General features: G+C 37.9%; 1 protein-coding gene across 1 annotated transcript in view; it reads right to left on the reverse strand.

The window, feature by feature from the left end:
• Window positions 1-9183, reverse strand: part of Nse1 (SMC5-SMC6 complex component Non-SMC element 1) — a 45023-nt gene extending 35840 nt beyond the window's left edge. Inside the window, exon 1 of the mRNA XM_090387251.1 lies at window positions 9099-9183. The gene's annotated coding sequence lies outside the window, so the exon portion shown is untranslated. The remainder of the gene's footprint in view (window positions 1-9098) is intronic.
• Window positions 9184-9631: the final 448 nt, after the last annotated feature.

Genomic DNA, 9631 nt, shown 5'->3' on the forward strand with positions numbered 1-9631 from the left:
TTGCTGCTATGGATAAAGGAATGGTTGAGTGGGAGAAGACAGAGAGTGGTAATCAATGGACACTGCTCTTCGTGGACTAATGTTATTAGTGGAGTCCTGCTGGGTTCAGTGTTGGGTCTATTGTTGTTTTCTGTATTTATAAATGATACTGATGATGGTATATCAGGCTTAATGTCCAAGTTTGCAGATGATACGAAGGTTGGCAGAGTTGTTAATGACACTAATGACAGTATGCTGCTGCAACAGGATCTAGAAAAGTTGAGCAAATGTGCTGAGAGGTGGCAAATGAAGTTTGACATTGACAAATGTAAAGTACTACATATGGGAAGCAGTAACCCCAGAGTAACGTATCGACTCTGTGGTACTACACTGACAGTGGTAGAGAATGAAAAGGACCTGGGGGTAATTGTGCAAGCAGATATGAAGTTTTCTGAGCAGTGCAGACGGTCTGCAGGAGTAGCTCATGATGTCTTGTCAATGATATACAGGAATTTTTCTAGCAGGGATAAGGAGGTGATTATCCCTTCGTATAAGGCGATGGTCAGGCCACACCTTGAGTATTGTATACAGGTCTGGAGGCCTCATTTTAAGAAGGATGTGTAGCTGTTGGAACGAGTACAGAGAAGGGCAACAAGGTTAGTGAATGGAACAAAGGGTTGCTCTAACGAAGAAAGGCTTAAGTTTTGCAGATTACAGTGTTTGGAGACTAGGCACCTGCGAGGTGACCTGATTGAGGTGTATAAAGCCGTGAATGGTTTGACCATGCTCAATGCTGATGGGATTCTTCCTCTTGCTCAGAATAATCACCTGAGGGCTTAAATTCAAATTGAGGAAAGACAGTTGTAGGATATATGTGCAGACGCTTGCCTATAGCCAGCATGTAGTTGATTGGTGGAACAGACTTCCATCTTTTTGTTGTGGAAGTTGATAGTTTAAATAAATTTAAGGTTGAGCTGGACAGGTATTTGGAATGAATGGAAGGGTGAAATTGGAGCTTTTTTTTTTTTTTTTTTTTGGCTGATGCTGCATAAGCTTGCTTTCTTGCATCATGTGCCTATACTAATGCAGTATAACGGGGGATTTAAATTTTCCAGATACTGAATGTAACCTATAGGCTTTTAGCTCACACAGTAACATAGCCTTTCTGGATGTATTGGATGGCTGCCTCTCTAACATGATACTGTTTCCTGCACAAGCATATTAGAGAGGCAACAAGAGAAAACAATACACTTGATTTGATTATCCACAGTGACTTTGCATACATTAAGAATCTCCAGATAAAGAAACCATGGGTGGCAGTGATCACAATATATTGATCTGGGATTTATTTAAAGATGTAATTACTGTCAAGGGTAAAGGGAAGGGATTTTGCTTCTTAAAGGTAACTGCTATGGTCTTAGACAGTGTTTAAAGTGTTCCCCATGGGATCAACTGACGACGTTACTAACTGAAAATTGTAAATGGGAAGCATTCAGGGAAGTAATCATAGATGCTACATCTTTTTTTACAACAGATACTGTTCAAAGTTTAGACCTAAATGGATGTCAGATGAGATTAGTAGCAGAGAAGAAAAATGCATGGCATGATTTAAATTAAGAGAGTATCCCCAGATTCATAGGAGGTACCTATGGATTGGAGAAGTGCAAATATATCCTTAATTCACAAACATGGATAAAAGGGCAATGTGAGTAATTACAGACATGTCAGCTTGACTTCTGTTCCAGAGAAAATAATGGACTCGTGGTTAAGGAAGTACTGCAGGATTATCTTGACAAGAATGCAGTTCTACGAAAATCACAGCATGGATTTGTTAAGGGGAGACCTTATTTTAACAATCTGATTAGTTACTATGACACAATAAAGGAACTGGATGAAAAAAATAATTTTGATATCATATACTTTGATTTCATAAAAGATTTAGACTGTTTCACATGAAAGACTGTTGATATACAGTTGAAGCACTGTGGCATTAGTGGCAAGTTACTGTTATGGATAAAGAGATGGTTGAGTGACAGAAGATAGACGATGGTTATTCATGGGCACTTCTCTCTTGGAATAATGTAATTATTGAAATCCCTTGGGGTTTGGTGCTGGGCCCCTTACTGTTTTCAATATTTATTAATGATACTGATGAAGTCTTATCAAGCTTACTGTCAAATTTTTAAAAAAACAAAGGTTGGCATAGTGGTTAATGATAGAAATCAAGACCTAGAAAATTAGGCAGGTGGAATGAGATGTAGGAATTGAAGTTTTAAATTGATAAATATAAAGGTACTGCATATGGAGAGCAATAAGCCTAGAATAACATACCAATTAGTATTAGTAGTGGCAAATAATGCAAGAAAGCAACTTTTAAAGCATGAACAAAGAAAAAACCTTCTCATATCACCTGTCCATCCCCTCCAATAATGTCTAGTTTTTCCTTGAATTCAAACTACCCACTTCCACAACAGATGAACGTTTATTCCAACGATCAACAACCTGCTGGCTGAAGGCAAACTTCCAAATATCTATCCTAAAACCATCCTTTCTCAATTTGATTTATGCCCCTTCATATTTGTAATCTGTGAAAGAAGTTGGTTGTTTGGTGTTTAATGGTGCATTGGCAACTAATTAAATAATGTATCAAGCCAACTGTGCAAGAGGAAGTATTTCATCAGCAGTGAACTTGCTTGAAACATTCAAGGCCTTAAACACATCAATAAGACAACCTTGCTGGTGCCTAGTCTTCAGATGCTGCAATTTACAGAACTGAAGCCTTTCTTGTTAGGACTACCCTTTTGTTCCCTTCAATCTCATTGCCCTTTTCTGCACCCATTCCAGAAGATCTACATCCTTTCTAAAATGAAGCCTGCAGTACTCAAGATGCAGCCTAGCCATTGCCTTGTACAATGGGATAATCACCTTCTTATCCCTGCTAGCAAAGTTCCTGTATATCATTGACAAAACACCATGGGCTGTCCTGGTAGCCTGTCCGCAATGCTCAGAGAACTTCATATCTGACTGCACAATTATCCCAGGTCTTTTTCATTTTCCACTATCCTGAGTACAGTAGAAAATGAAACCTAATTTTTCAAGATCTCGTTGCTGTTGTCATAATAGAGTTTTAATTTATTCCTATTAATTGTTTCTAAAACTCCCCCCCCCCCTTTTTACACATTTCTTATTACAAAATTAACCTTCTTTTAGTACTCCCCTATTTCTTTGTTATGCCCACTTATTAAGGATTTATACAGAATCTTTTACTTGTAATATCCAATTATCAACTCCATTATAACGAAGCACAAGAAGTACATAAAACTCTCACAAAGTTCTACCGGGCTGTTTCTTAAAATAACTTATATTATAAACAGAGAAGCCTTACGCTACTAGCTTGGACATAAATCACATGCCTTTAGTGATATTCATGCATATGGGCATCAACAGTTGTGCCAAATATGGAAATGCGCTTGGTACTTCGGGTAGACACCGGACACAGATTGAGAGAGATGAGGGGGACATTGTGATCATTCCTTTTCCATCACGTGCCATCCAGGTGCATGAGACAAGCACTGAAGAGTGCAATCATATCGTAGTTTTATGTAAACTCTGCAGAATGCTCTCCCTTTAAAAACTGGGTACTGGGAGACGCAGGGAGTTTAAGGGAGAAAGGAAAAGTGGAAAGTCCAAGACAGACGAGAGAGAAGAATGTCGGGAGGTGTCATTGAAGCAGTTTTTGACCACAGTGCGTGAAAAATGTTGCGATAATATTTCTTTGTGATATGGTGTCTGTGTCGTCACCAAGGAGAAGGCCGCTGCCCAGGTTCCTCCAGATGAAGTTGCCCATGAGAGGACAGCAAGGGAGTGAGAGGAGAATGGGATAAGTGACAATCCCTTTTCATAAGAGTGAAAGGATTGTGAGGAAATGATAACTGAACAGAAAATATTCATGTTAATTCTTACCCCTAAGGAACCATGATTTCTTCCTAAGAATATATATTTCTTCTTAATGTATATCTAGTATATATATATGCCTAGTATATCTTGTGTTTCTTAGTATTCTGACAACCTAATAGATATGGTTAATGAACTGATATTTCCAATAACGTGTTTTCAACGTAAAGCCCTTTTATTTATATGAAATAAAAATGTATTTTATTTATATGAAATTACTATAATATGTGCTCAAACGAGTGAACACTATAACTAATTATTATGTTGACTTACTCTCATAAATGTAGAATATAATATATCAGAATGCTCATGTCATTAATCTTTTTAATCTTGGATGGAAGGTGTGATGTATATTCATTAATGTATGTTTGTTCATTAATTTGTTATATTCAATGCTTTGTTTGAAATAACTGTCTCTTTCTGCTAACTCCTCTTCATTTACACCAGAGAAAAAAACCAGTTCTAGAATCAAGAAAGGTTTTGGTGGCATTACAGATTTTAAGCTAATTTGCATAACTGAAGTCTCTAATGTAAATACAACACTAATCCAAATCACGATATTTTATTGGTGGAGTGATTCCCCCTTTTAAAATATTCAGGATATACGAGATTATTGTCCTATTTTACCACTAGACAGATATGTTAAGCTAGAGGAACGTTCAGAACTTAAGTGCGCTGATAGTGAAAAATATTAGGAGCACCTGAACACCCTATTAGCATTAGCATCACATGTCGGGTCTATTCAGCCCCCCTACACTGTACCTTACCTTACCATGATTACTGTCATGTCACTCTGCCAACCTTTGTATCATCTACAAACTCAGACGTTAAACCTGATATACCTTCATCAATATCATTAATAAATATAGAAAGCAATGGGCCCAGAACTGAACCCTGGGGTCTGCACTAATAACATTAGTCCAAGAAGGGTAGTGTCCATTAATTGCCATGAATGCCACACTGCTCTAATTTATATAGCAGGTTTATATGCAACAGTATCAAAAACTTTACTGAAAAAACTCAGGAATGGGATACACTTAAATAGAAAAGGTGCAAGAATATTTGCTGATGCTATCAAGGCAGTGTTAGGTCAGTAGGAAAACTGCTAGCTTGGTGGGATACAAGGAATAATAGATTAACAGTAGCCACTGGCAGAGGTGAAAGTGATTCTTGCACTGCTTCTATTGGAATGAACAGCAGCCTGGAAAACAAGATGCAGGATATTTCGGAGACTGCTGGGAGTCATTGCGTTACAAGTAAACACATTGTTTGTGTTAGGGTAGCTAAGAATAGGAACAGGTGCATGTATACTTGCGTGTACACCAATGCTAGGAGTTTGGTAAATAAATTTTATGAATTCGAGGTACTGCTCAAAACATCAAAGGCAGATATTGTTGGGATATCAGAGACGTGGTGTCACACAGATATAAGGAATGCAGAACTGGAATTTGGGGAGTACTGTGTACAGAAAGGATAGACAGGATAGGAAGGGAGGAGGGGTTATGCTATTAGTTAAGAAACACATAAAATCCAAGGAAGTGAAGCCAGTCAACATCGCTGGACAGTGTCGAGTCAGTTTGGTGTGACATAAGCATTGGGAGATAAAAATTGAGAGTTGGAGTGTGCTATAGGCCTAATGACTCTGATGAGTATAACAAGAAACTGTACAGGGAAATAGAGTGGGCCAGTAAATCAAAGAGCCTTATAATGGGGGATTTTAATTTCCCAGATGTTTACTGGAATTTGGGGGCTGGTCACGCACACACTAGCAAGGCTTTTGTGGATTTATTGGATGATTGTTTTCTACATCAGCATGTTCGGGAGGCAACTAGAGGGAGTAATACTCTTGATTTGATTATCAGTAGCAATTCTTCATGCATTAAGAATCTGCAGATAAAGGAACCACTAGGTGGCAGTGATCACAGTGTGCTGAAGTGGGATTTACTCAAAAAGGTAACTACCATCAGGGGGTAAAGGGAAGCGATTTACTTTCGTAAAGACGACTACGATGGTCTTAGACAGTATTTAAATTATATACAGTGGGACCTACTAATGATGTTACCAACAGCAAATTCAAAATGGGAAGCATTCAAAGAACTTAACTTGGGAGCTACTAGGTTTAGGCCTAAATGGATATCAGATGAACTAAGGAGACATGTTGCAGAGAAGAAAAATGCATGGGATACATACAAATTAATGGGTGACATGGAAGCCTATGATAGATACAAGTTGATCTGTAACCAAGTTACAAAGGAGGTTAGGCAGGCAAATGCAGATTATGAGAAACCCTTAGCAAATGATGCAAAGAAAAACAGAAAAGAGGTCTTTACCTATGTAAACTCTAGAAGGAAAGGGATGAATCAAATTGGTCCACTGGATATTGATGGTTCAACAGTTGAGGATCCTGCTCAGGTGGCTAACAAACTAAACAAGTATTTTGCATCTACATTCACACATGAGGAATTATTCAGGAGGGAGAATGCCAGAGGTGAAGTAAACTCTGGCAGTGAGCTAGATGATTTTGTAATAACTGAGAGGAAAGTGGAGGAGAAATTGTTGAGGATACACATAAAAAAGGCACCCGGGGTGGATGGGACCTATCCAGTTATATTAAAGGAGGCAGCAAAGGAAGTAAGCAAACCCTTGGCCATAATTATGAGAGCTTCCTTGGACTCAGGAGAGGTACCCATAGACAGGAGATGTGCAAATGTGACCCCAATTCACAAAGGAGGATCAAAGGCTGACACAAGTAATTATAGACCTGTGAGTTTAACTTCTGTTCCAGGAAAATTAATGGAAGCACCGGTTAAAGAAGCACTGCAGGATCATCTAGACAAGACTTCAATTATAGCTCAAACACAGCATGGGTTTGTTAAGGGAAAGTCTTGCTTGACCAATTTGATTGGATACTATGATGCAGTCACAAAAGAACTGGATGCAGGGAATAACTTTGATATTATATATTTGGATCTTAGAAAGGCTTTTGATACTGTTGCACATGGAAGACTGCTGCACAAATTGGAGCAGTGTGGCATTGGAGGCAAATTGCTGCTAGGGATAAAGGGGTGGTTGCGGCGGAGTGGTAATCAATGGACACTGCTCATCATGGACTAATGTTATTAGTGGAGTCCTTCAGGGTTCAATGTTGGGTCGATTATTGTCTTCTGTATTTATAAATGATATTGATGATGGTATATCAAGCTTAATGTCCAAGTTTGCAGATGATACAAAGGTTGACAGGTTGTTAAGGACACTACTGACGCTATGCTGCTGCAACAGGATCTGGAAAGGTTGAGCAGATGGGCTGAGAGGTGGCAAATGAAGTTTAACATTGACAAATGTTAAGTATTACATACGGAAAACAGCAACCCCAGAGTGACGTATCAAATCTGTGATACTACACTGACAGTGGTAGAGAATGAAAAGGATCTAGGTGTAATTGTGCAGGCAGATATGAAGTTCTCTGAGCAGTGCAGACGGGCTGCAAGAGTAGCACGTGGTGTCTTGTCAATGATATATAGGAATTTTTCTAGCCCGGATAAGGAGGTGATTATTCCCTTGTATAAGGCAATGGTCAGGCCACACCTTGAGTACTGTATACAGGTCTGGAGGCCTCATTTCAAGAAGGATGTAGAGCTGCTGGAACGAGTACAGAGAAGGGCAACAAGATCAGTGAATGGAACAAAGGGTTGCTCTTATGAAGAAAGGCTTAAGTTTTGCAAATTACAGTGTCTGGAGACTAGGCACCAGCGAGGTGATCTGATAGAGGTGTATAAAGCTTTGAATGGTTTGAGCATGCTCAATGCTGATGGGATTCTTCCTCTTGCTCAGAATAATCACTTGAGAGGGCATAAATTCAAATTGAGGAAAGACAGTTGTAGGATTGATGTGCGAAAGTTTGCCTTTAGCCAGCGGGTAGTTGGTTGGTGGAACAGACCTCCATCCCTTGTTGTGGAAGTTGATAGTCTAAATAAATTTAAGGCTCAGCTGGACAGGTATCTCAAACGAATGGAGGGGTGAAATGGAAGTGGTTTTTTTTTTTTTTTTTTTTTTGGCTGATGCTGCATAAGCTTGCTTTCTTGCATCATATGCCTCAACTAATGCTAATGAAATCCAAGTATATGTCATCAACAATTAGGTGGTAACACAAGCAGGGTAGTGGAGAACAAAAGAGCTCTACAGGTAGTTGCAAAGTCGAACATGAAGTTCTTTGAGCAGTGCAAACAAGCTGCTAGTGTAGCTCATGAGGTTCTGTCAACAATATATAGGAGATATAATAATATAATCACATTGTAGGTTTTTTTTTTGTGAAAAAAATTTTTTCACTAATTTTTTTTTGAAATACAGCTGGGCAATCCATTGATTTATAAGATTGGTGATGTTTGATTGTTTTGAATCCTAAAGCTCCTTCAGCAGCCCAAACAGTCTCTGAACTATTTTCTATCATAAAAAAGTCACTCAAACGTGAATTGTTACTTTGATTCGGAACATTTTTTAATGCTTATCTGACTCCAAATGGCACTGTACATCAACAGCACCACATGTAGTGCATTTAGCTTCCCTCTGACTCTTTCCAGGTGCAAATTCGGGAAATTTTCTTTGCAATTCACTATTAAATAGAGATTTTCTCTTTGGCATTTTTGATAGGGTATTATTCTGAAATATTAAAAATATTTACAAAGTTAATAAATCTACACTTAAGTTTAAAAACTTTAAATATTCAATATAGTTTTTCTTATTATTAGCTCGAGATTTTTTTTAAATAGCTACCTTTATTTTTTCATTTCAACCGGTGAAAATATGTATACTTCTAAATAGAAAACTTAGAATGCAACAATATGAAATATACCTGTCAGAAAAACATTAAATAAAAACCTTCAGGATCCATAGAAAAATATGGATTCTGTGGGCTATGAGGGAAAATGTAAGCAGAGTTAGCAGAGTTAAAATTAGCCTGCCGCATAGTTAGCATAAGTGCGGCAATTATTTCTTGTTTGGACATTAATTTTCATTGTCCGGAAAATTACGGACAGTAATCAAAATCCCTCCCGGACGCCAGGGAGGGATTTTGATTACTGGATTTTGATTTTGAAAGACACGTCCGGAAAAACCGGACATCTTGTACACCTACCAAAAGATAATGCTGACAAGTTTTCCTACAATACCTGCACTGAAAATCTTGGGAAATTATCACTCAAAGAATATTCTTCTCAATGTCGTCTTTTCTTTCCCAAACTTCATGAAACGTTTCCCATCCATAAACAGACAATTTTCGTATTTCTTTGAGAAGAAACAAGTGGTTAAAAGATTCATTAACATATAAGTGAACAAGTACTACATATTTATTTCATATTATACCCCAGTAACCCCACACAGTAGTAACTTATCTTACTTCTCTGTGGAACACTGAACACTCTCATAGGTGATAATGTTAATTCCTTTCACATGCTAAAGCACATAGAAAGTGGAGCCACCATTGTGTGAACATAGAAACAGGCCGGAACATTGCAAAAAATTCCTGGAGAATTTTCTACAGTTTTGTAGTTGATCCACTGATTATTAGTATGAGATGTTCACAATTAATTATTATTGCAATACAAAAAAAAAAAAAAAAAATACGGACGAATAGGGAAATATAGATATAAGTAAAGGTATACGTTTCGAGAATAATGTAATCGGAGTTTTAATAGCCGTATGG

The sequence above is a fragment of the Mastigoproctus giganteus genome, chromosome 13, assembly GCF_048544385.1.
Source record: "Mastigoproctus giganteus isolate SK-2022 chromosome 13, ASM4854438v1, whole genome shotgun sequence".
Lineage (NCBI taxonomy): Eukaryota > Metazoa > Arthropoda > Arachnida > Uropygi > Thelyphonidae > Mastigoproctus > Mastigoproctus giganteus.